Below are 26,313 nucleotides of genomic sequence, written 5' to 3'. Positions count from 1 at the left end.
TGGCTTTAAACAAATGATCTTTCCCTCTTCCAAGTCTGTATTTGTCATTTCACTAAAGCTCATCAACATCTATGACCCCTTAGGTGTTTTTGCAATCATACACTCAAAACCCAAGACCCAACAGTCAGAAAAAAAATTACAATATTTTAAATTCCAAAGAAACCTTATGAAATAAAAATGCTGAACATAGGCTACAGGGTACACTGCCACAAACAGATTGTAATGCACATTACTCAGTCCTGGGGTCCAGGTCTGTGAGCCACTGGGGGCTGGAATGGATCCTGAACATGGAGGCACCAGCAAACCCCGCCAGCCAGGTCCGGCGCAGGTGCCACACTTAATAGGCTGCCCAATGAAAGCAGGCTACTCACAGGATGAGTCTGATCTTTGGTCAGGAGTCAGAACAGCAAAAGTGATTAATAACCAGGAAGATGACAAGTGATGCAGAAAAACCTAGAAATCACAGGTACAGCACAGTACTGCTTGAAAAGTGTCAAAATGCAGGATGAAAACTGACCCACAAAGTGTCCACTGTCACTCCCATTAACCAAACTTAAGTATTTTCCTGAAACACCAAGAAACTTTCCACATACAACATGGACTGAAAAGAACCATGAGAGGATGTGTTTTACAACAGAAGTTTATTTCAGGAGTATTTACGCGATACTAAGATGGAATCTTCCTCTAACACCCATGTGTTAATCATAGGAGGACATAAACAGCAAGGGAAGGAAGACTCCTCCAAAGCAATGAATTCCTGAATAATAGCTAATATTAAGCAAATTAAAACATGTTTTCAGGACACTGATACATAACAGTTTTCTCAACGTGACAAAAATCACAAGTTCAAAACCTCAACAAGTGCCTTGAGATCAGACGACAGTGAAAGGCACCTTGCAGCATCGAAGCTCTGTGATCCAAAGACTGGACAGAGGCCATGGAGCAGGGGACAGCCTCGCAGCCATAGGGCACAGCATCTCCAGTAGCTGCTATTGTCTTTCTGCTGAGGGGACAGTGTGCAGTATTCTTTTCAACTCCCCAAACACTGTTACTGCTGCTAAGGTGAGCAGCAAAGCTCTTTTAACAAAAACATCTCAAAATTCCCAAAGGGTGAAGTCTGTGAAGCATTCAGTTAGCAACTGGCTGGATTTTTAGTAGACCTGGAACCCAGCTACCCGAATGAACGGTATGCTCTGGGATGACTGCCCGTCTGGCTTAAGGACTCTGAAGTCAAGGTCGATGAGCAGTCCTCACTAACAAACCACAGAGCGCACAGAAAGCTGGATGAAGAACTGTGTATTTTTTAATTTGGGGGCTCCATCTTTCCGTTACAAGCCATATCCTCTTGGGTAGTATTTTTTTTAAAACAAATGTATTCAAAGTGAAACAGCCACCGTTTGTCTAAGATGAAGTTGCAGCGTCCCCAAGGACCCGGTTCTCCAACAACCCTCCAAAGACACTGAACGGTGCAGCCAGGAGTGGCCACAGTTATAACTGTGTGTCCTGGTGGTGCCATCAGCAAACGAGAAGGGGAGTTCTGCTCCATCAAGTTTGAAACTGATGCCATTGTGGAGGGAAAAAAGAGGGGAAAAAAGACTAGTAGTTAAGTAGATGTGATGAATTGAGGGGTTTTTTTGTTTTTGTTTTTGTTTTTGTTTTTCTCTTTTGATTTATTTAGGGTCAGGGTTGGGGAGTTTTATTCAAATAAAGGAATATTTAATCATAGAGAAAAGGACATAAAGTTTAATATTTAATACTGTCCTTTCTAATTGGTGCTATTTTCTCACAAACCACGCTCCTACATGTAAATTTCTCACTAATTTTTATACTTCAATCTTTATCAGAATTAAGGCAAAGAATTTATACTACCATTTAATCATATCCTATTACAAGGGAGCTTTTTATTAGCCCTCCCTAGGGGCAAGTGAGAAGGAACTGCATTATACCTGACACACCAATCACCTCTAAAACAATGACTGTCTCCTCACTTTGAAAATATCACTATTCCATCCAAGCTCTACAAGGTTTTCTATCACATATAAATTTGCCCCAAAGCTAAAAGCATCTCCATCAGGCAATCTCAGAACTGATAACAAGATCCACGGGATCAAAATCCTGTTTTGGTCAAAGATGGTACTGGCAGGAGTCAAAGGGGTCAGCTGATAGATGCCCCACTACTCACAGACCCTGCTGCAGGGAGAGAGAACAGCAAACAGCAGGTGCCTATACATGTCACGGACGGCCCCTCTGGGGCCCTTTCCCTGGAACATGCTGGCAGTGACAGATATCAAGACAGAAGAGTCCCAGTTCTCAGGGAAATCATTGCTCCATCAGGCAAAAAAAATACTATCCAATGATCTGTACAGGAATAACTGAAAGAAGATGAAATTCAATGATATGTGTGAAGTTACATTTACATTCAAGATACATATTTCTTACATACAAAGTCAGGAAGGACCTGGGTGGAAAAGAAGGAAATGTAGAGACAGAAAACACTGGTCATTCTGGAGAGTTCCATGAGCCAGAGCTCCGACAGGAACTAATGGGAGCAGTCCGACCTGGGATCCTGTGACCCACCTCGGTGCAAAGTGTGGGAGCTTCTGGGATACAGTGCAGGACAGTGTGGGTGTTTACACAAAGAGCATGAGGCCAGGACCTGCTCACTATCTTCACACGCTTCAAAGGCTCAGCAAAAGAGCTCTCACAGCTCCGAACCCTTGGGCATCACTGGCCAGAACTAGAATCAAGAGAAGTTGTGGAGAAAGAGATTCCAACTTCCAATGAGTGTTGAGTTGGAGGGACAAGGGGACTGAAAATAAAAGGTTATGCTTCTGTTTAAGGGTGTCTTCCCTTGCAATCTGGAAGGCATCTCTCTGGTCTGCGGCGGGTATTCTGAGTACTGAGCTCCAGACCTTGGGTCCACAGAAAGAATGAGGCTGCCCCAAGTCACGGGGATGCTCCCTGCTTGGGGATCAAGAAACCCGCTCCACATACTGCACTTTACCAACTCTGAGTTCAGCATTTCCTTTTTTTTTTTTTTTTAATTTTTATTTATTTTTGATAGTCACAGAGAGAGAGAGAGAGAGAGAGAGGCAGAGACACAGGCAGAGGGAGAAGCAGGCTCCATGCACCGGGAGCCCCACGTGGGATTCGATCCTGGGTCTCCAGGATCGCGCCCTGGGCCAAAGGCAGGCGCCAAACCGCTGCGCCACCCAGGGATCCCGAGTCCAGCATTTCCATTCACTGTCTCCATTGCCCCACGCCACAAGAAACCTCTCAAGGCCCCTTTCCGTGAAAATTCAGCTCACGTGTTAATCTTTAAACTGCACGACCATCATGCACCCTTGAAAACCATTAAAAATACAACCGAAAAGAGAAAACCAGATTTTTTTAAAACAAAGCCAAAACTGGATAACTTTCCCTAAAAGGCTGTAATTATAAAAATGCACACACAGTCCAGAGTTCAAGAACCAAAAGACATTTCTGGCAAAACTAGACACCCCTGATATATATCATGAATAAGGTAAATCCCCAAAAAGAATTTCCCCTTCCATGTTCTTCCCCTGTGCTGTGGAGTGTCCCAAATGTGCTCTGTGACGCTGGCTGTCAGCTCCCTCTGCTTCCCCTCACCATGAGCACCACGCTATGCCTGTGTCCCCGCCTGGCACACACCTGCCTCCAGCGATCACACCTGCCAGCCAGTCCCCACCAGGAAGGATGTTCAGCTCCAGGGTCAAGTGCTGGTGAAGTAAAGTCACGGGGGAGGGAGGGATCTGCCTTGCTAGGCCCGCTTCCACTCCCCAGCCCCGAACCACTGCTCCCTCCAACCCCATCTGCTCTACACTCAGAATCTCCTCTCTGCACCACCTTACCCGGGCTGGAAACTCCAGGTATGTATCCTTTACCCATAAACTTTGGTTGAACCTCTTCACACACATCCCACAATCAATAGGTTAGCAGGAAGAAAACATTAAAATTTGAGGAAGGCAACACAGTACCAGAAAAAGAACACAGTAAAACTTTTGGAGTCAGATCGAGCCAGTTCTAGATCCCAACATGTCCATACTTCCTTGCCTCACAGCCTTTGGCAAATTCAGCATGTTAATGTCTCTGAGCCTTGCATTATACAACTTCTTACCAATAAAATGAAAAGAATGACAGTATCCATACGGGAGAGGAAGATGGGAGGCACGAATGACATAATGTACATAAAAGGCTCATCAGGGGCTCCACACAGATGTGAAACACAGCCGCAGAACCTGGTCCCTCACCCTACACAGAGCACGTGCTCGGGAAACAGCAGTGACCATGCCAATATGCCTGGTCCCGCAGAGCCAGAACACAACAGCCTCTCTTCCCACTCCCTGTTCTTGCCCTGTGCCCACCTACTACGCCTGCTATTTATCCACTCAGACTCGCGGCTAAAATCCTCTAACTTGTCTTTATTCCCAACATTGGTCTAAAGCAAAGTAAGGAAGAGGGAGCCGAAGTGTTTCTAAGTGTGCTGAAATGGCCCTCAAGAGGGGATTTCTGGCAACTATTGATCTGTGCCCCATGGGAGCGGTCCTGTGCTCCATCTCAAGGACCACCTGGCCCAGAAACTCTCCACGCCTGGTCACAGGCCTGTCCACAGCCCTTCACAAGTTCATCTGAGATGCTCAGGCTGGACTGATCACAGGATGAATGTGGTGTGCTAAGGCCAGTACCAGGATCCCTGGGAGCTAAGGACAGTAAATGGGGACGGCTAATGAGCTCCCAGGCTCGCACGACACATCTCACGGTCCCGCAGGGTCCATAAAGCCTGGAGTGGCGCTCCACACCTTCAGTTTCAACAAATGCCCAAACCTTTAGAGAAGCACTAACACAATATCACCTGGGCCAGTGTCTGAGAGGCTGTCTCCTTTCCAGTCCTCTCACACATTTCAAGGCATCTAAGAATAAACTGGTATCTACAGAAATATCAACATTCATTCTATGCCTTTATTACTCAGGAAAAGGCTGTAATGTTAGCTGCACATCCTACAAACAGAAAGAGACTGAGACATGATAGAAGAATCGAACTAAAATATGCATTGTAAGGTTCCACTACCAATTTTTTTCCATAATTCATATAATGGAACCAAGGAAGATTCTAAAAGAGAATGCATATCAATGCTATTTTCTTGCATTTTTTTTAGACCTTAGTTTTTTTTTTTCTGAATATTTCACTGGACAAAAGTATTTATTTTAACATAGGCAGAAAGATTAGCCAACTCAATAGATTTTAGAAGAAAATAAAAACTATCTGGATTCTTACATTCAAAGATCAGACAGGTCCAACATGTCCTACCTCCGAGATTTTTTTTTAAGCTAAACATGAGATTCTTAACAAAGTCCAATTTAGGGATTTTTTTGTTTTTTTAAAGCAAACAAGCCTTATTTAGGTAAAAATACTAACGGATTTCATGTAACTGAATACTCTTAGCACAGTTAAAGAAAACAGAGTGGCAAACTCTGTTATCTTCTTTGCCCCATTCCTTTCAAAATAATCTTTTTTAATCCAATGAGAATAGAAAGCTCCAGGCAGTATGTAATGATCAGTTTGGAAATTCAGGCCACACAGACTGAAAATATCAGCATGTAACTAGCTTTTTATCTAGGTTATTTCAAGAGGCTGCGCCAGAAAACCAGGGAGTATACAGGCTTGACTACAACTATATTACAGTTAATGGTTATTTTAACATTAATATACCTCCCAAAATCAAGTGCAAAATTCCAGATTTTAAGAAGATATTTTTTTTAATGTTTCTTTTTTTTTAATATATTTTTTAAATTTTTTTTATTTATTTATGATAGTCACAGAGAGAGAGAGAGGCAGAGACACAGGCAGAGGGAGAAGCAGGCTCCATGCACCGGGAGCCCGACGTGGGATTCGATCCCGGGTCTCTGGGATCGGGCCCTGGGCCAAAGGCAGGCGCCAAACCGCTGCGCCACCCAGGGATCCCAAGAAGATATGTTTTAACACATATTACTACTTCTGATTTACCTAAGTGCTTATATTACTGAAGAATTCAGAGCACAGAAAAAGCAGAAAGAATATATTTTTATTTTAAGGCGGTTAAAAAGGCATTTAACCTAGCATTACAGAACTTAAAATTAAGATCCAGTACAGAGCAAGTGCTCTAACGTTCAGTGAAGCAGTTGTGGGGGGTTCTACTCAGGGAATCTAGCTGCTGAAGAGGATTTTCCCCTCATCCTGGGACACCAGAGTCACTTGGGGGGGGGATCTTGAGGGCCGCTGGCCAGGAGGGGGCTCTCTGCCTCTGACAAGAATAACTTCACTCATTCAAAACAAGAATGCAATCAAAAAGCCTTTTTCACCACCCTTCTTCTGTGATTAGGGAGAGAGAAGGTAGCACAAAGACCCCCTTCTGAGTTCATGTAAAGAAGGGTAGGATGCATGCCAGGTCCTGAGTGTTGACAAATCCTGATTCACTGCTCAAGTCACACTTAGCTCACATATAAAATGGGCAATTCAACCCCTTGAGCTGGGGGCTGGGGCGTGGCAGGGGGCGGAGGGAGGATCTCAGAATGTACTCTACGTCTGTTTAAAAACAGACCACCATTGACAGGAGTTCTGACTCAGCATCATCTCTTCTGACTACTCTTCTTGGCCAATTGTCAACGCCTTTATGTGTCCAATACTGAATCAAATATCATTTTATCTAAGTTAGGAATGAGCCACGAAACACTTATCATTGGGAGTCATGACTATCTTAACAAGACTCTTAGCCTCTGTATACAGAAATTACAAAACTGTGGTCACTAAGTGAGCATATATTCTGGTTCTACAGGGATAGTTCCAGTTGACACCTATTGTTCCAAAATAATTATCAGTAACACCCTTATTCAGTCTCAGAAGCATCTCTATTTAGACCATAAGGTCAACCTACCAAATAAAAAATGTCGAGCTAAGAAAGCATCAACATTTGATGACAACACCTGTCCCCTTTTAAACATCAAGCAGGACCATGGGATTTTAACCACACCACAGAGCACAAGGTGATCACCTTAGGGTTTCTAAAGTTGAATCTTAGCAATAACATTAGTCAATCTGAATATTATTCATTTTCTCTATACTTTTAAGTGGCAGCATTGTTGTGCCGACAAGTATCACCTGTAATGACCTACCTCCCTTTCGATCTCTGGCAGCACAAGAAAGCCTTTGCTGTGTGGTCTCAGCACCACCACACATACAACTCACTGCTCCTGTTGGCAAATATAGAGTAATAAAGGACAGACTAAATCTCTGCCCTAAAAGCAGCAGTTTCAGGGAACAATGGTTTAGAAAAAGTAGGGAAATGAAGAATTCCTTCATGTACTAGGAAAATCACAGGGTAGGAGTGTTTGTAAAAAATGAAAATAAAAACAAGCCACACACAGTAAGAGGCAATCTACAATATTACATGTATATTAAATACTATAAACAGAATGGAAAAAAGAAGACAACATTGATAAAATCCTCACAGTGGGTTAGAAACAGAGCCAAGCCATGGTACAGCAGGGCTGATTTGAGTTTTCACTTTTAATCTGCAATGGGCCTGTGGAAACTCCAGGGAAAGACTTACATTTACATACAGATGCAAAGCAGCTCCTCCTTCATGCCGCCAAAATACTCAAGAGGTAATAAAGTGCAATCAAGAGGAAGAAAAACTCCTACGTGCCCAACCCCAGTGACTTGAGTCATAGGAGGGCTCTCAGTGGAGACAGGAGCAATTCTGTTCTCCAGGGAGTTGCAGGTCCAGCCAATAGAGTGAAGCCAGTTAGTCCCGCAATATTCACCTTCTTTCTCTTCTTTTTTCCTATCTCTTCCTCTCCTGCTCCATTAGCGGTATTCCACCTTTTAATTTGCCTTTTGCTAGTAAACCAGAGGTAGTAGCATGCTGAAAAATGTCAGAATCCTAGGATGTTCAAATCTCCAGGTTCTAGGCAGAAGCTCCAGTAAGGAAGGTGCAATGCTAGTGTTTGCATATTTCAGGGCAGTCAAATACCAAGAATTAACATGAAATTCACACAAATACCAGAAATGCATGGCATTAAAAAGATCTATGTTTTTCATAATAAAAATGTTTTTATTCCAGTTACTAACAAAAAAATCAAAATGTAGTGACCACACTTTCCATGGTAAGTACCGAGTAATGTACAAAATTAAGTCAGTATATCATACATATAAAACTGATATAACATTGTACGTCTACTTCAATTAAAAATTACCAAAAAATTAAAATGTGACCTTTAAACTTTGAGACCTTTGAACTTGTGAAGTATAAGCCACTGAAAACAAAATGTAAAAGTGGCAATTTATTGATAAAAGTTGTTTCATCATGCAAATGAGTTCCAGAATAAATTATCTGCCTCACAGATCTCTCCAATCTCAGGGCACAGTCATGGTAGAGAAAGTGGTACACAGAAACAAAGCACCCTGAATGGGCTGGTTGTGCCTATCTAAAAACACTCTTATGAAAACTAAACTTTTTTTAAAAGATTTTATTTTTAAATAATCTCTGCACTCAACGTGGGACTCAGACTCACAACCCTGAAATCAAAAATCCTACACTCCAGAGACTGACCAAGCCGGGCACCCCTTGTGAAAACTACATTTATTTTTTTTTTAAGATTTTATTTATTTAATGAGAGACACAGAGAGAAAGAGAGGCAAAGGCACAGGAAGAGGGAGAAGCAGGCTCCATGCAGGGAGCCCGATGTGGTACTGGATCCCGGGACTTCAGGATCAGGCCCTGGTCTGAAGGCGGTGCTAAACCACTGAGCCACCTGGACTGCCCCAAAAACTAAATTTAATGGTCAGTGTCTCAGGTAACCACTGCATTCATAAAGTGAATATATCTAATATCAACCCTGTAAAAATGGGCATAAACTGTCCAATCGCCATAAAGATGAGACTTAAAACTCAAATTTCAAGTGACTATACTTTTTTTTGAGAGTGAGAGCGAGAGCAGTGGCAGGGAGAAGATCAGGCTCCCTTCTCAGCCCAGGGCCAGGCTCAAGCCTCGATCTTAAGACCCTGAGACCATGATCCGAGCCAAAATCAAGATTTGGCCACCTAACTGACTGAGCCACCCTGGCACCCCATCAAGTGATTACACTTTAAAGAAGAATTAAATGTTTTGGTTCTCTCTGCTTACTTGGCACTAAGTAAAAAATGTTATTTTTGAAAGGTTCAACATCACTAAACCTTAAAACCATCTCTAAAAGCATGAAGGGGAACTTTTAATCCCTATTTTATAACAAGTTATATTTCTAAGTAAGAACTATGCTTGATATTTATTATCCTAAAATGCATGAACCTCGAGTCTTCACATCAGTATTTTTTTTAAGATTTTATTTATTTATTCATGAAAGACACAGAGAGAGAAAGGCAGAGACGTAGACAGAGGGAGAAGCAGGCTCCAGGCAGGGAGCCTGATGTGGGACTCGATCCTGAGACAAAGATCATGCCCTGAGCCAGGGGCAGCTGCTCAACCGCTGAGCCACCCAGGCGTCCCACAATCAGTATTTCTGTTGCAAAAAGAGACTTTTACCATAACGTGACATTCTGTGAACTTTTCCTTCATGAGCTTTTTCTCCCCCAATCTAGCACACTGTTAGACCACTAAGTATCCTCTATATTATCATGACTCTAAATTATGCTAAGCTCATGCTAAAAGGATTGAAAGCACACTACATGACAGACGGGCTACCTATCCTTATGGGGGAGTTTTTAAAATATTCATGTACTTTTCATTGTGATAAAATTAGTTTTATTTAAAATGCCTGGAACAAAAAAATAATAAAATAAAATAAAATAAAATAAAATAAAATAAAATAAAATAAAAAATAAAATAAAATAAAATAAAAAATAAAATAAAATAAAATAAAATAAAATAAAATAAAATAAAATAAAATAAAATAAAATAAATAAAATAAAATAAAATAAAATACCTGGAACAGTTAAGTAAACTCTCTTCATCATACCTAATCTTGAGACACACAGGCCTGTAAAACAGATCTTGTCACAATACCGTGAGGTAGTGTTTTATCTAGTTTTATCCTGGTCTATCTCTGAACTTTAATAATCCAAGGCACCTGGCTGGCTCAGTGGCGCATGTAGCTCTTGATCTCGTCGTGGTGAGTTCAAGCCCCATGTGGACATGGAGCCTACTAAATAAAGTAAAATAAAATGTTTAGAAAGAAATACTGGGGATGCCCGGGTGGCTCAGTGTCTGAGTGTCTGCCTTTGGCTCAGGGCATGATCCTGAAGTCCCAGGATGGAGTCCCACATCGTGCTCCCTGCATGGAGCCCGCTTCTCTCTCTGCCTGCCTCTGACTCTCTCTGTCTCTCATGAATAAATAAAATCTTAAAAAAAAAAAAAAAGGAAAAAGAAATACTGTAATTTTCTAGAATCCTCAGCTCCAAAGAATATACAACTTATGCAAAGGACAAACAAGAAATGTAATCTATTACTAGACCTTAAAAGATCAAAGGAACTAATAAGAATTGTGAAAAGGGAAAAAGGACTCTTAAGAACAGGGAAAATTGGAAAGAAATTGGAGAACTCTTTCTAGAAAACATCTGAATCTTTTTTTTTAATAAGAAGTTTATTTTTTATTGGTGTTCAATTAAACATCTGAATCTTGACAGCCATCGGAAGAACACTGTAGTCTCAATTACAGCTAGCCAAAAAAAAAAAAAAATTCCAGCTAGCAATTTTTTAGGAGTACCGTATTTCTAACTAGTGGCAGCTGGAGAAACTTAATGGACCTCTTCTCAGAATATTCTTTTTAAATGCATAAAGAAACTTACACAGAAAAAACATTTTTTAAAGTTATCAAAAAGATTTTTAAGTATTTGTTTCTTTACATTAAGTAAAAAGACCTAGCAGTCTAGTAACTACTATTAATTTTGAAGTAGTGATGAGCATAACAATACTTTGAAATATGCAGTATCTAGAACAGAATTTGAAAACATCCATGATATCCACTGGAGACATGTCACAGGTACTGCCAGAAGTACTGCATTACATTCATTATGGAAGAAAATATGCTGTATTTAGTTGGAGAGCTTTGAAAATAGAGATGGGATGAATTTTTTTTCCCATCCAAGTTCATGGGTCTGCAGCCTACTCTTACTCTAAGCACTCTGTTACTTATTTAGCTTTCTGATCTCCCCGTTTGGAGGGTATCTTTAGAAAGTCACCTACAAACAGGCTCTTAATGAGGGGACACTATGCTTCACAGCAGAACCTTCTCTTGAGCACGGGTCAGGTGGCAGCCCCCTGTACGCCCCTGACCATAGAGCTACCAACTGCTTCGAGCTGCTAGTCCAGCTCCTTCCACAGAGTGACGGTGAAGTCTGCTGGGTGGACAGAGAAAGCAGGAAGAAACAGGAAGCAGACAAACTCAGAGTAGCTATTCCAGTTTCCACTGCCAGCTCCTCCTGAGGAGGGCGAAGCCACTGCCTCCACCAGCTTGACTGAGGGGCTCCCATACGATAAACTCCCCCTGTTGCTCCAGCAACCAAATGAGCCTTAACCACATCAGGCCCTGAAAATACATGCCAAGCTGTACATGTAACTGCTCATATGCAACCCACTAAACCCACGGCCACCAGGGTATTAGGTCAAGATTGACCAAGAACGACAGGACCTGATAAATCAGCAGCATCATAAAGTGCATCTTTCTAAAAAAGTACATGACATTATCTACACCTTAGTGATGCTGGAGTTATTAGCAGAAACACTTCTTTGTTTCACTTTCCTGCAGGGACCCTACCTAAGCTTTATTAGAGCTACTGGTGTTTGCTGCGGGTTATATTGGCAGCATTATACTGTATTCTCAGAAGACAGCCAAAATGTACAGATAGTTTTTGGCTTTCTATTTACGCTGACCACCAGAGAAGGGCAGGAGTCACAGAGACACACAGTTCTCATTTATATGTGGAAAACAAAGCAAAACTAAACTAAAACCCTGTGCTTTGATATTCGGTGTTTTCCCTTTTAATTAGCAACATGCTCATTTCTTTCCTGTTTTTCTAATCTTTAAAGGAGGGAAGAAGTCTCAGACTAAGGAATATCCAGGAACAGCAATTAACTAGACCTTAAACCTCAATCAGGTTTGGGACACACTGAAGGTCTACTTAAAGTGTTTTCTAGGGGCACCTGGATGGCTCTTGGTTTTGGCTCAGGTCTGATCTTAGGGCTGTGAGACCAAGCCTCCATCAGGCCCCACGCTCAGCAGTCTGCTTGGGATTCTCTCTCTCTCTCTCTCTCTCTCTCTCTCTCTCCCCCTACCCCTCCCACTCATGCTCGCTCTCTCTTGCCCTAACAATAAACAAATAAATCTTTTTAAAAATTATTCTGGAAAAAAGAATTATTGGAGCGTGGGGCACCTGACAGGCTCAATCAGTAGAGCCTGAGACTCTTGATCTCAGGGTTATGAGTTCCAGCCCCTCACTGGGTATAAAGATTATTTAAATAAATAAATAAAATTTTTAAAAACAAAATATTCTGGAGCAACCTATGTAGGTGACTGCAATCTGTCCTCTACCAAGTGATAAGACAGACTTCAGAACAGCTACTGCCTTTGTCTTCTGTTATCCTAAATAATTTAGATAGATGTCTAATTTTGACCTCAGGCTTCTCGGCTTATGGTCTACATTCAAAGATTACAAAGTCTAGCTAGCCAGCATTACCTTAAATGGTGCAATGTTAGTCTTTCAAATACTGAAAACTTTAGATTAGCATTCCAATAGTTTTACTCAAAAGTATGATTACTTACAGTGACCAATGAGAGGCTTAGCCAACGGCCTTTTCTTATAATGGCACTATATTTCTGGCAAACTATTATAAAATATTTTGTTTCTTTTAGAAGGGTATAATTTGCTGAGTGTAGTTGTTTTTTTTTTGTTTTTTTTTTTTTTTTTATGATAGTCACAGAGAGAGAGAGAGAGAGGCAGAGACACAGGCAGAGGGAGAAACAGGCTCCATGCACCGGGAGCCCGATGTGGGATTCGATCCCGGGTCTCCAGGATCGCGCCCTGGGCCAAAGGCAGGCGCCAAACCGCTGTGCCACCCAGGGATCCCCCTGCTGAGTGTAGTTTTTGCTGAACGCCAGTCAGTTCTTTCTTTGTGGTCATACAAACTAAAGCAGTAACAAACCAAATGTTTCATTTACTTACTTTCTTCAACAAGTCAGGCTTGGTTGGTTCTGGACAGTCTTTGTAACTTTAATACTCTACGACTCTAAGAATTTCCAACTCTTCTCCAAAACATCTTCATGATTTTGATTTTAGGATAACACTGGATACAATCTAATAATTAGAATGCTGAAACAGGGTCAAGTTCCAATAATTCTTCATTACTATGAACTACTAATATTTCATCTCCATTTCATCAAATGTCGAAATTGTATGTCAAGCTGAAACAGATATGTAAATATTTAGTATTTTTAATGCAAAGGGTTAGAAAGTGACAAAATATATTTCTACATATATAGTATTCTCTTTCTAGAACTTTATATCAACTCCAAGAAAAGTTTTAGTTTTAGTGACCGCATGCCTTAGGAGCTCAATAAATGTGTGATGCATGAATGAACAAGCAAACATTTAAGACTGTATCAGATAATGGTTAAGGTAAAGGGTGGAGTTAGCAACCAGCTAAAGATTACCAAAAGCACATCTCAAATTTTTAAATAAAACCAAAACTTCAAAACTTTCTAACCACAGTATATACGAACTACCACACTCTCTGCACTGAATGTAGTTTAATTTTTAAAAGTTAATAAATTTATATACTTCATAAAGCTATCACAACTTTTCTATTATCACCTCCCTTGTATATGTCTCATATGAAACAAACTTCCAAGCATGTTACAACAACAGGACTCTCTGGTTTGGGTAAAATACAGAAAACGCAGCCAATAGTGTAAATGAATTCTATAAAATATTTCCTCAAGTCCCTAACACATGGCCTGATTTCCCTTCCTACTTCCTTCTCTCCCTCTCCTCAATTTCATCTGCTTTTCTCAACTGTTTTTTCTTTTGCCCATAAAAACTTGCTACCATTTGCTTTTAATAATAAGCCCTTTCGAAAATGCTTTTGTCTAATTACCAAATCATTCTACAGCTGGTGATAACACACTTGTATGATCCAAGCACTATCGACTTACAGATATTTCCAAGCTAATCCTACAATACCAGTAAATACTTTTCACTTTTAATTTTTCAAAAGTAGATTTGAATCTACTAATGGACAATCCTTTTTTTAAGAACTCATTGTAAAATCCAACATGAAAAATCATAATTAAGTTTAGATAACAATTTTATTACCACCACAGAATAAACACAAAAATGCATTTTGCTGATATGAATTTTATGATAGTACCTCAAGCACTCCAGTTGGATAAAATAAGAACATCACACACTTGATAATTACCCACAACAGAAGCCAATGTACAAATAATTTATTAAACAAGTCAGGTTATTTCCTGGGAGTTAGTGGTAAAGCCAGAGCAGTAACCCAAAATTTCCACCTTTGAAACAAAACCTCTCATTTGAATCACTATTAATACCTATAATCAAAAGGGAAATATTCAAACATACCAAATAATGATCATCAAAAATGACATTGTCCTACAAAAGTAAAGAAAATGGAAATGTGAAAAAAAAAAAAAGAAAATGGAAATGTGGGAACACTTTATTAAAAATATTACTGTTGTAATGTCAAATAAAACTGTGTAAGGGAAGAACATGATGTAAAAATAAAAATGGGGACCTTCCCAACTATAAAAGAAAAAAAGAATGAAAGAAGGCAGTCTTGATACCCATTAACAATGTTAACAGAGGTGATGAACAAAAGCAGACCAGGATTTCTTCAATTTCCCTTTAATTGTGTCCTACACAAAGAACAAGAAACTTAATCCATACATTCACGTCAACTTAAGTCTCACCCTCTAAGTAGTGGGTCTGAAGACACTGACTGCAGAGGTCACCTAGTGACCACCAGCACTGGCTGTCAGATCTGGATGGGAAAGCTGGCAAAGCCTCCCTGCCCCAAGACTCTTTCCACCCCACAGCCCAAGGGTGAGGGGGGGAGCAAGGCCTGACCCAGTAAAGAAACACCAGATGGACTCAACTCTTAGTGACACTTCCAATGATAAATTTGCATTTCAACACATTATTCCAAAAATCAGCCTTAAGGGTAGATCAGTAATTAAAATGAAAAAGATGGAAATAGAGGAACATGAACCTAAATATGTCTACAGCAAATGGTAGCATGAACTCAAAAGCCCTGGCATCCACCAACAAGTCAAAAAAGCCCAATAAATCAGACAAACTGAAGGCTAGTTCAAAGGGCAGCATTGCAAATCTGAAGGATGAGACAATGTACACACACACACACACACACACACACACACTTGGAGAGCTACAGAACAGTACCCAAAACAACACAAAAGTTTTTCTACTATGGGGAAACAATAAATTGGAAACTAACCCTCTTCAAAATCAACTACAAGGGAAAAATGAACAGACTTATACCAGGCTGAATAAACCACATTGTTGCCAAATAATTCATCAGATTCAATGGAGAGTTTCCTATTTTATTTTATTAAAGATTTTATTAAGAGCACAAGCAGGCAGAACAGCAGGCAGGAGAGGGAGCCCAATGTGGGGCTCGATCCCAGGACCCTGAGATCATGACCTGAGCTGAAGGCAGCCACTTAACTGAGTCATCCCGGTGCCCCGGAGAGTCTCTCTCTCTCTCTTTTTTTTTTTTTTTTTTTGAGAGTCTCTTATTTTAAAAATACGATAAAAATGTATTTGTGGAGGGTCTCTGCTTATTCACCTATGTAGGATTTCCCTATTCAGGGGCTTTATGTAAACTTAAAGCAAATGTCTTACATTAGGCTATGTTAACAGTACAGAAAACTTGGTCATGAATTAAACACATGGCACTCTTCATGGACGATCAAGCCCATGAAATCAGTGATGAAGCATCTCACTGACTCGGGATGGCATGCTTGGGTGCGATGCTATTAGTGTTTACACCTGTACAGAGCCAGTTTTCACAGCTATTCAGGGTTCATTCCAATTTTACAAACCTAAGAGAGTCCTAGAAACTTCTCCAAGGATCTTGCCAAACATAATTACTATTACTGAAGGATATCTACTCTCAGATAAATGTGAAGAACCATCTTGCAAATACCTCCATAGTTTTTCCTTTCCTGATTTGCTATGCTTTCCGGCATCACACAATTAGTAGTAGATTCTGATACGTAGGCAAAAAGCACGATCATCAATAAAAAGAACTTACAGGAGAGATTTAACTCATTCTCTATAAGCAAGAAATGAATGTTTGGTAATTACGTAAAGCAAGAGTACTCATCTGACTGGAAAAAAAAAAAAAGGTCTCTGTTACCCTCCTAGGGTAGAAGGCTGCCTCCTTCCAGTGGCTCCTCACAGCACACACTGAGCACCCAGCTGCTTCTCAAGGACCTGGAGCTCCTTACAGGTCTGCACCTGGCTTTCTCTCTCACACCACACCTGGCCCCCAGTAGCCTCACCCTCAACAATGTCTGTGGCACCTGGCAGTTCATCCAAGGTAGGTTCCTGAAATCAGCATCCTCTAGTGCTACAATCCTCAGCCCTGTCCCCCAACCACTAAGTTTGAACACTCATCATCTTCCTTAAAATACCCTATCTTTAAGGGATAGAGTATTTCTGAATCCCTTACTTTGTAGAAACATGTTGACCTATTTATGAAAAACTGGGTTGGCCTCATATTTTGTGTATAATTTTAAAAGGCCTGCTTTCAGATTCATGTAAATAAAGCCTTAAAGGGCTTGGGGCAGAGTCCCAGAAATGGAAGTGAAGTATGGAAAAGAGAAGAAACACCCTTACCAGGCTTATGGAAAGCTCGCCTATAAAAACAATCCCAAGAGAAAACCTTACCCACCCATGCACTTTCCCCAATGTAACCTTTCCACAACGCACTCAGCAAGAAATCAACTCATCAAAGTTAAAAACATCAGAGGCGAATGGATATTAAATCTCAAGGGAAACCTGATAAAAGATGTCCCTTCACCCTCCACTGTGACTGGTCAAGCCCAGAAATCATCCAGCAGATACCGATGAGGACTCACAGTGAGCGCAGTCTGGACACAGGGATGCCTAGTCCAGGCGCGAGGACCCTGGGTCCTGAGGATGAGCTAGTTCCGAGCGGTCAACAGCGGGGAGCAGACCAACCTGAGATCAGCACCAGGAACACGGCTGCCTCCGTGGCTGCCTGTGGCCACACTCCGCCAGCACACAAGCACACCTCAACTGCAGGAACACATGGGGCTCTCTTCCTCCTCTGCCCCTCCCCTCACCCCAAGATTTTCTCCCGGACAGGATGCTATATACCCTAAGAATGCCTCTAGCCCATGTTTGCTGACTTAAGGTTACCACTTCATGGCAGCCTCCTGCCACTGGATATGAGGATGCAGCATTCACCTCGTTCATTCAGCAAACATTTAGTAAACACTGACTGTGTGCTGGGTACTGGGGATTCACATCTCAGTGAGATTCAGCCTCGATGTAAATTACAGTTTAGAAATAAATCTCAAGAGGAAGTTATATGAAGCTGGAGCCACTGTAATTCAATGGAATTCTGAGGAATGAGATACCCCAGTTTAGGGAAAGGAATTAAATCACACCAAAATAAGAACCATCAGGTTTATCTGCTAAAGCAAGTTTATTAGAATCACCATAAAATGCAAATTCTCCATTAGATAAAATTGTGGCACAGAAGCAGACAGGATGGGACCTGTGCCTGGGGGCAGAGGAGGAAAGGAGGTCCCCAGGGCAACACTCTCCTCCCAGCTTCAGGCTGAATTTAGGTGCCAGTGCATAATCCTGACTCCCCACAGGCAGCATCCTGCCCCAGAAATCAAACTCTTCTCTCAGGGTGCCTCCAGCCTCCACCCTAACAACGGCCGTGAGTGGCACTGTTACCTCTCAAGTGGTCAGAGAAGAGAAAGGAGAGAAATGCAAGATAAAATAAATGAGAAAAAGAGAGATGAAAAAAGACAAGGAGCCCACCTAGTAAAGAAAGGCATTTTTTCATTTAACAAGTCCGGAATCTGCATGTGCCCCTCGCAGCCCCAACCATCTTGCTCCAGCTGACTTTACCAGCTCTGGAGGCTAGAAAACCAGAGACTCCTGAGGAGAGTTCACACAATCTGAACGAGGGCATCTGACAGCTATTTATAGGATCCAGAGGCCTTTGTGGAAAAGCTCACTTCTGGGCAGGTGGAGCTGTGTCTGGGAATGGCTGAGGCTGAAGAATGACCTCTGGGTGAATCACTTGGAAAGAGAGGAAAGTCCCTGAGAAGGGCACTCAGAGACACACAGCCTCAGAAAGAAAGATGGATGGTCAACAGGAAGAATAAAAGACAAATACAGCTCCTGGGAAGTTTAGGAGCTCACTTTTCTTGAGTGGTCCTTCCCACGCTGAGAGATGGCTCGCTCCGCAAACACTCCACATCCCAGCACCAACTGAAAAGGCCCAATCTCTTCCACTGCCCATGTGCCCTTAGTGCATTTAATAAAGCAACTCCACAGGCAAAATGACAGTGACACTTTAGGGCATGGGTCCTACGTGTGAAAAGCTGAGTCTGACTTAACCATGCAGACACTCCAATAAGGAAATACCTCCTGCAGAGGCAACAGACAAGGGAATAATTTTAGAAGGTGATTAAGAGGAAAAAGACAACCACACCAACACCAGTGGACTAGGTGAGACAAAACAAGATTTATTCCAACTCTGATCAAAGACAAGTAGATCCCCTACTAATGAGAAATAGGTTCATGGAGAGCCACCCATTGACTCTCCAAATCCAGTTGGCTTCGAGGTCATGGTCCAAACCCTCTGAAGCTATCTCAGGAAAACAAGATCCTGGGCTTTGACCCAGGAGCCTTTCTGCTCTTGAGGCAAATTGTATCCCTGGCAGATTCTACTGTCAGTCTTGTCTCACCACGTGGCAGGTGGTTTTACAGAGCCAATCACCTCCCCTTAAGCCACGCATTGTGATAACTGGGTAATTTCATCCCAATTGACTCAAGCCAGTGCCAAGAGACAGTGTTGCAGGATACTTCCCAGGAGGCTGAGCCAACCTTGCTGCATGGTGTGCTGTGGTTATCAAGGAAAGTCAGGCTTCATCCCATATTTTTTTCCTCACTCCTACAAAAGCCCTGAGCCCTCTGATAAGACAGTTTTTCTGATGTTTTTGATATAATTACCAAGCACTTGTTTTTGTGTTGTTGTTGTTCTTTTCTTAACTCTCTAGCACTGACTTAGCAGTGGTCAAAGGACTTAAGTAAGTCATCTGATGATTCATCCTAAAGGGGGGCACCTGGGTGGCTCAGTGGTTGAGCATCTGTCTTCGGCTCATGTGGTGATCTCAGGGTCCTAGGATCAAGTCCCATGTCAGCGTCCCTGTTCAGCAGGGAGTCTGCTTCTCCCTTTCCCTCTGCCCCTCCACCCTGGTTGTTACTTAAGAGAGAGAGACAGCATTTATTTTCTCTTAAATAAAAAAGAAGAAGGATCCCTGGGTGGCTCAGCAGTTTAGTGCCTGCCTTCAGCCCAGGGTGTGATCCTGGAGTCCCGGGATCAAGTCCCACATCAGGCTCCCTGCATAGAGCCTGCTTCTCCCTCTGCCTATGTCTCTGCCTCTCTCCCTCTGTTGTCTCTCATGGATAAATCAATAAAATCTTTAAAAAAGAAGAAGGGCAGCCCCGGTGGCGCAGCAGTTTGGCGCCGCCTGCAGCCTAGGGGTGTGATGCTGGAGACCTGGGATGGAGTCCCACATCGGGCTCCCTGCATGGAGCCTGCCTCTCTCTCTCTCTCTCTGTGTCTATGAATGAATAAAATCTTTTAAAAAAATAAAACCTCTAGATTTAAAAAATAAATAAAAAAATAAAAAAGAAGAAGAAGAAGAAATTACTACATCTAGTGGGGAGTCAGGTTCACAAGTGGCCTATGTGTCCCACTGTCGGGTGGCATCACAAACTGCCATCAATACGAACTTCAGACGCTGGTAAAAAGTGCACTCAGAGGAAAAGTCAAAGAAGTGCCCTGTACTACTAACATCTGGACTCAGTGTAAAACACAATTTACACACAAAGCAAGTCAGGAATTGTCTGGAAGCTGGAAAACTTGTTAATTTCCTTTGCAAGTTACTATTAATGTATGGCACATAAAAAATGAGACTCATGAAAATGTATGTAGGGACAGCCTGTTAAGATTCCTGAATACTTTAAGAATGTGAGAATAAAGAAATGTAAAAATTATGTTAGCATATGTATAACTACAAGAACCTAAAAAACGAGGTTAAGTTTTACTGAATCTTTAAACTACCCTAATAGGTTTATCATTCAATTAATTTGAAGTAGTTTAGGTATATATATCCACTCCAGCCACTTACACAATGTAAACGATAGGCAACTGTATACCCATGTGTGTGCACACACACACGTATAATGACAAAACGCCGGTCTGGCTGCAGTTTCCCCCAAGAGACAAAGAGTAATCGTCCTTAATGAGGGATACAGTCTTAAGAGTTGCACATCAATCCACAGACTAAAGCAGGAAAAGAAACAAATTTAAAAAAAAAAAAAAAAAGTCTTACAGAAAATACCCTTTATGTGATCATACATAAAACACCTTGGAAGTCAATATGGTTCTGAACCTACATGATCTTGTAATATCCCTTTGTGAGCAAAGCTCTGAAACCACAGCTCAATTTCCATCAAGCCAGGAGATAAAAATTATCCCTGACTGGTACTATCAAAATAATAAGGCAGAGTATGAAATCTATAACTGGAACTGAAAAAAACAGCAAATTACACATGGGTTCTAAAAGCAGAGGTAGAGAGGCCAGTCCTACAATGCTTTAAATATTCTCCCCACCGTCCATCACTGCCATCGTGTCCTGCGTGTGTGTGACATATATAACACCCATTTTAAATCTTGGTATGAAGTCTGCCATTTTTACAGAGTAAAAGTAAGAACTGATATTTTTAAATGTTCTCAAGTGTCAGTACAAAGAATATGGGCTAGAAGAGTGTTAGATTACAAGCCATCTGTTCTGATAATTTACGAGGGGATTTCTCTAATCTCCTTCAACACTACACAACATCTCTATGGCAACACAGTAACTTCAAATTCAAGTTTGGAGGGCTAATTGTGCCTTTAGTCTGTTCACATAGCAGAAAGGCAGACTGGTTGGCAAGCTCCTCAATGAACCAGGATCCTCTCCCTCAGGAAGGATGTCCTAGTCATAAACGAGCTATGCTCACTCTGTTACCTCCAGATACATAAATGAGATGATTCTGCAAACTGCACAGATCATATCTTACACAAAACTCACCATGGCCCAATAACCCACAACCAATACATGTGCCTTGGCATAGCTGAGTGGTTCCTACATCAACTATGCACCTGAATTACCAGGAGGACTTTTTCCAAGTATGGATTCCAGGGACCTATTCTAGAACTACTAAATCAGAATCTCCAGGGATTCTGGAATTCAAAAAAACTTTCTAGGTGGGGCACCTAGCTGGTTCAGTAGGAAGAGCATGGGACTCTTGATCTCAGAGTTGTGAGTTCAAGCCCCATGCTGGGTGTAGAGATTACTAAAAATAAAAAAATTAAAAACTTAAAAAAAAAAAAGTTTACCAGACGATTCAGATATGATATAGTCCAGGTTGAAGAACCACAAGTGTAAATCAAAAGCATTTGCCATGCCTCTACTTGGGGCCCGCCCTGACGGCCCAGCAGTTCACACTCACAAGGAATAATCACAACCCAAAGACACCCGAACCAGAACACGGTTTGCACAATGTGCCAGCCAACGCTGACAGCCACTGAGGCCGGGAGAGGTGGGACAAGGGCAGTTTCCCAAAGAAGTGACCCTTGAGCTGGGCCAGTTAAGACAGCCAAAAAGAAAGGGGAATACCCAACACAGAAGCAGGCACGAGAGCACGGACACGGAATGGAGGGCAATGGGGACCAGAGAGGGGCTGACAGGGGCAAGACATCCCAAAGCTTCCTTTGAGGCTGGCCCAGCTAACCCGGATGGACCGACAGGGTCTGTGACTCACGCGTGGCCTTGGTTACAGAGTGAAGAAAAAGAGAAGCGTGGGTCATGGAGAATCAAGAATGTTTCTGCCCTAGTCTTTACAAATCCTCACCTGTCACACAGGGAAGAAAACACCCGGTACGTCGATAAATGAGAGTTAGTATGCTGTCTTTTTAAGAGCGTCTCAAATTTCATTTTCACCTGGAGAGCAATTCCAATTATGTAGACTTGAGCTAGTTGATCACCTCTTAGAATTTTAATTTCTACGTTATTCCCCAGCACATTTTTAAAAGAGGCCAAAAAAGAGAATGTGCCTAATCATCTTGCCTCTTTGGAATATAAACTCCCACTGGCCAGAATATTATTTTTGTCTCCTCCAGCTGTATGGCACCTGGCATGTTGATGCTGCTCAAAGGATAAGCAGCTCATTCATGACACAGTGCCACGTATATTGAATAATGCCCATAAAGTCCTTTGAAGATGAAAGCCACTTCAATTGCTAAGTAATTCTGAGCGAGGCATTTGAGACCGGGAAACAAAGATGACAGAGCAAACACCATAAAAAGGTCACCACCCAGCAGGAAGGCCCTTGCTGGGCCAGACCTCTGGTCCCTCTGCAGGCATGCCACCCAGCAACCCAAACCCCAACCTGCTCTACATGTTCTTACTGCGTATAGTCAGGGGGAAACGCCGCAAAATGCTAAAAGGAACACAAGTCTGCAGTGGTTTGGAATGGAAGGCTATTTTCTAATCCCTTTACACATTTGGAACAGTGACAACAAATGAGCTCTCTTCAAAGTCTTCAGGGGTTCCTTTCTTTCAGTGAACATCCCCTCAAGAAATTTCAAAACCCCACAAATTCTTCTTTCTGAGAAGTCTCCTTTTAAGTGAAGCTAAAATACTCTGGATGAAGCATCAACTCAGTTCTAAAACAGGCACAATGAAAATTGCAGCAGAGCATATGTGATTTTATGCAAATTCATAGTTTCTGTCTTGGAGTCTAACATGAACTCCGTGTCTCAGCCGTGCACGCAAGTGAGCAGAGCGGATGCCAGTGTTCATAAATACAGAACACACACTAGCAAGAGCACCTGACTGCAAGTTTTAAGGTGAAAATCATTTTTAATAGCACAGGAGAAGGTTGCCTCTCCCTTCAACATCCCCAGAATGTTTATTTGAAAGACTGAAGTACTACCAGCTTGAACTATGTCTGGTGTGCCCTCTGCTATCCCAAAATACACCACCCATGAGGAAGCAAAAGGTGCCCTTTCCTTTTTGACTGAAACTCCCCTAAAACTTTCATCCTGAAAATTACCAAATATACCATCAAACCACAACGGAAGTCCAATTAAATCTTATCCACAATGCTCTCTTTCAAAAGTGACTTCCTTGTTTTCCCTTCCTGACACCAAATCCACCCCCTCCCAAAACAAAAATATGAAGTAGAAAGGTCCCTAACAGGGGGAAGGGAGGTGGACATCAGCAGGCCAACCCTGTGTTCACCCAGATGCCCACTTTGGAAAGAACGTCACTCTGCACTCTGCATCCTCCTGCCTGTCCCTAAGAGCTACTTGATCTGCATGCAGCAAGTTAAAGAACCTCTCTGAGCTCCCTTCCTCAGGGATCAAATGGATATCACTGTCTACCCTGCAGGGGGCTAGGAAAATTAAATAGCTGGTGCATAGTAAGCACCCCATAAATAGAGCTGTTTAAGGATATGAAATGTGTTACCAGTTTAGCAATAAACTTTTTTCTTTTCTTATTGATATATGACGTGCATTACTATAAAATTCACCATTTAAAGCATACCAGTCAGTGGTTTTAGTATATTCGCGATGCTGTACAAACCATCACTACCCCCTAATTCTAGAATGTCTTCATCACCCCAGGACTTTCCCCAGAATGCCTGACCCATTAGCTGTCATTCCCACTCTCCCTTGGTATGACCTTTTATTCTCCAAATTTTGAATATCAAAAGCCTTTCCTCCTTAAAATATTAATAAGCAAATTATGATTCTACTTTCATGCTAAAATGTCTAGTTGTAGGGCTTCTAGAAGTACAGCGGCCAAATTTCCCAGAACATGATCAAACAAGCATGAAGACATTTATAGGAAATACAGAACTCGAGACTATGTCCCAAAATTAAGGGCCTATGTTCTGTCATCATTTAATGGAGAAAAACAACAAGCAGCAAATACTTTGCCTGTAACATAAGATCTGCACCCGCCATTCTGAGATTTCTAGAACTGAGTACACACAGACCCACTTCCCAGAAACCCACACCAAAGCAGAAACCATGCAGCCACATTCCATTTGCTGCAGGTGGTTTCTGGGAAGAAACATTTGGTCAGTGAAGGGCAGAAAGCAACAGTCTCCCAAGTCATGACTCGACTCATTCCAGCACAGGGACTCCGCTCCTCCCCCTACTCACAGAGTATGCGGGATTCTGAAGATGCCACCCACCTTGGCCTCTCATCCTCTCTCGCTCCCACTCCCCCTCTTACAGCTCAACATTCATTCTTTTCATCTCAGCATGCTTTCCTTTCTCTTTCTCTGTTCCGTCAATTAGTACATAGAGATGAAGATGATAAACTGTCTTTCCCACAACAGGTGTCATCTTCACAAACTGTGCTTATCAGAAATTAATCTCCCTTTCCTTTTTGGCAACTCCTTATTTTTCAATTTTGTGCTCACCATCACCAGAAAGTGAGCCGTTGATGGAGTGTGGCAGCCCTTTCCTTAAACACACCTCTGGGGAGTTCCAGCGTGTGACTTCATCTGTTTTCTTTGGATGATTAACTGACAAATCTCTGAGCTGAAAAGCTGACCACTAACTGCCAATTTGAACAGTTTGAAATTGAAGGTGTAGATTCGCTTATCACAGTGATGTGGGTTAGCATCTGAAACTACTTTCTGCATACCCTTGGATTGGGTGAATCAGTAAAGACAGTGAGGATTGGGGGAGCCTTCACTGTCAGAGAAGGGAATCATGAATTTGGAAAAGGGAAGTCTTGGGGCACTGGATGGCTCAGTGGTTGAGCGTCAGCCTTCGGCCCAGGGCCTGATCCCAGGGTCCTGGGATTGAGTCCTACATCGGGCCCCCCACAGGGAGCCTGCTTCTCCCTCTGCCTGTGTCTCTGCCTCTCTCTGTGTCTCTCTCATGAATAAAAATATTTTTAAAAAATAAAAATAAATGAGAAACGTCTGGTCACACAACTACAGTAAGAAAAGTCAAACATAAGCCTGGAACATCTTACTGTGTCAGAAAATAACAGTGCTCGGGACAAATCACAAAAGATAAAGGAGCCAGTCTGATAGGACTGCCACTGGCCAAATCCTGGAAAATTTGAGCAAACAAAATAATGATAGCCAAGGATTATAACCCATTGAATAAAATAGGAATCCATGAGGACACAGTTACATAAATGAGTAAAGTAGGGCAGAACAGAGAGCTCTTCCTTACGGTAGAAAGCCAGGGACACACAAGAGGAATAAGGAAGTTAGACAAATCACCCATTTCATAACAGAGTAATCACTGATTCCAGCAAAAATATCAACAGACGCTACAAGCAGCAAATGAAAGTCAGGAAAGAAACAGGATTTTAAATGGTCTCAAATTACCTCCAAACAAAACACTAATTATAAGGAAAAAATACAGGGGAGAAACCTGATAGTCTCCACCTGAACCAAATGACCCACGTGGGGTCACCAACAATTGCGTCCCTGAGGGGGCGCTCTGAGAGCTTCTGCCAGAAATCACGCCTTGGATCTAGTCATGAGGAACCCTACAACCCACACTGAGGGATGGCCACCTGAACAACTGACTAGAATCTTCAAAATACCAAGGTAACAAGAGAGACTGGGGCAATGTTCCAAATTAAAGAAAACCTACGAGACCCAACAACTAAATGCAATCTGTGGTCCTAGATGGAGTGCCAGACCAGCAACATCTTTTAGTAGCCAAAAAGGACATCTCTGGAACAACTGGTAAAATTTTACTAAAGTCAGTAGATTTACATAATAAAATTGTATTAAAAATAATTTCCTGATTTGGATCATCATGTAGGACAACACTCACTGCTCTTAGAAAATACATAGCAAACCACATATAGAGATAAAGGCATCATCACCTGTGCAAGGTCCTCTCAATTGGTTTG

General features: G+C 41.9%; 1 protein-coding gene across 3 annotated transcripts in view; it reads right to left on the bottom strand.

Annotated features, from left to right (window-relative positions):
* The window catches only part of TRIO (trio Rho guanine nucleotide exchange factor), a 356,945-nt gene that overhangs the window by 317,699 nt on the left and 12,933 nt on the right, over positions 1-26,313 (bottom strand). Inside the window, exon 1 of one of the 3 annotated variants that reach the window (XM_072752732.1) lies at positions 13,214-13,452. The exons of the other annotated variants lie outside the window; for them this stretch is intronic. The gene's annotated coding sequence lies outside the window, so the exon portion shown is untranslated. Of the gene's footprint in view, positions 1-13,213; positions 13,453-26,313 lie in introns of those variants that run through there. 3 annotated transcript variants of the gene reach the window in all.

Source organism: Vulpes vulpes, chromosome 3 (assembly GCF_048418805.1).
Source record: "Vulpes vulpes isolate BD-2025 chromosome 3, VulVul3, whole genome shotgun sequence".
NCBI lineage: Eukaryota > Metazoa > Chordata > Mammalia > Carnivora > Canidae > Vulpes > Vulpes vulpes.
Note: the sequence above shows the minus strand (reverse complement) of the source record. Positions and strands in the feature narration are given on the sequence as shown.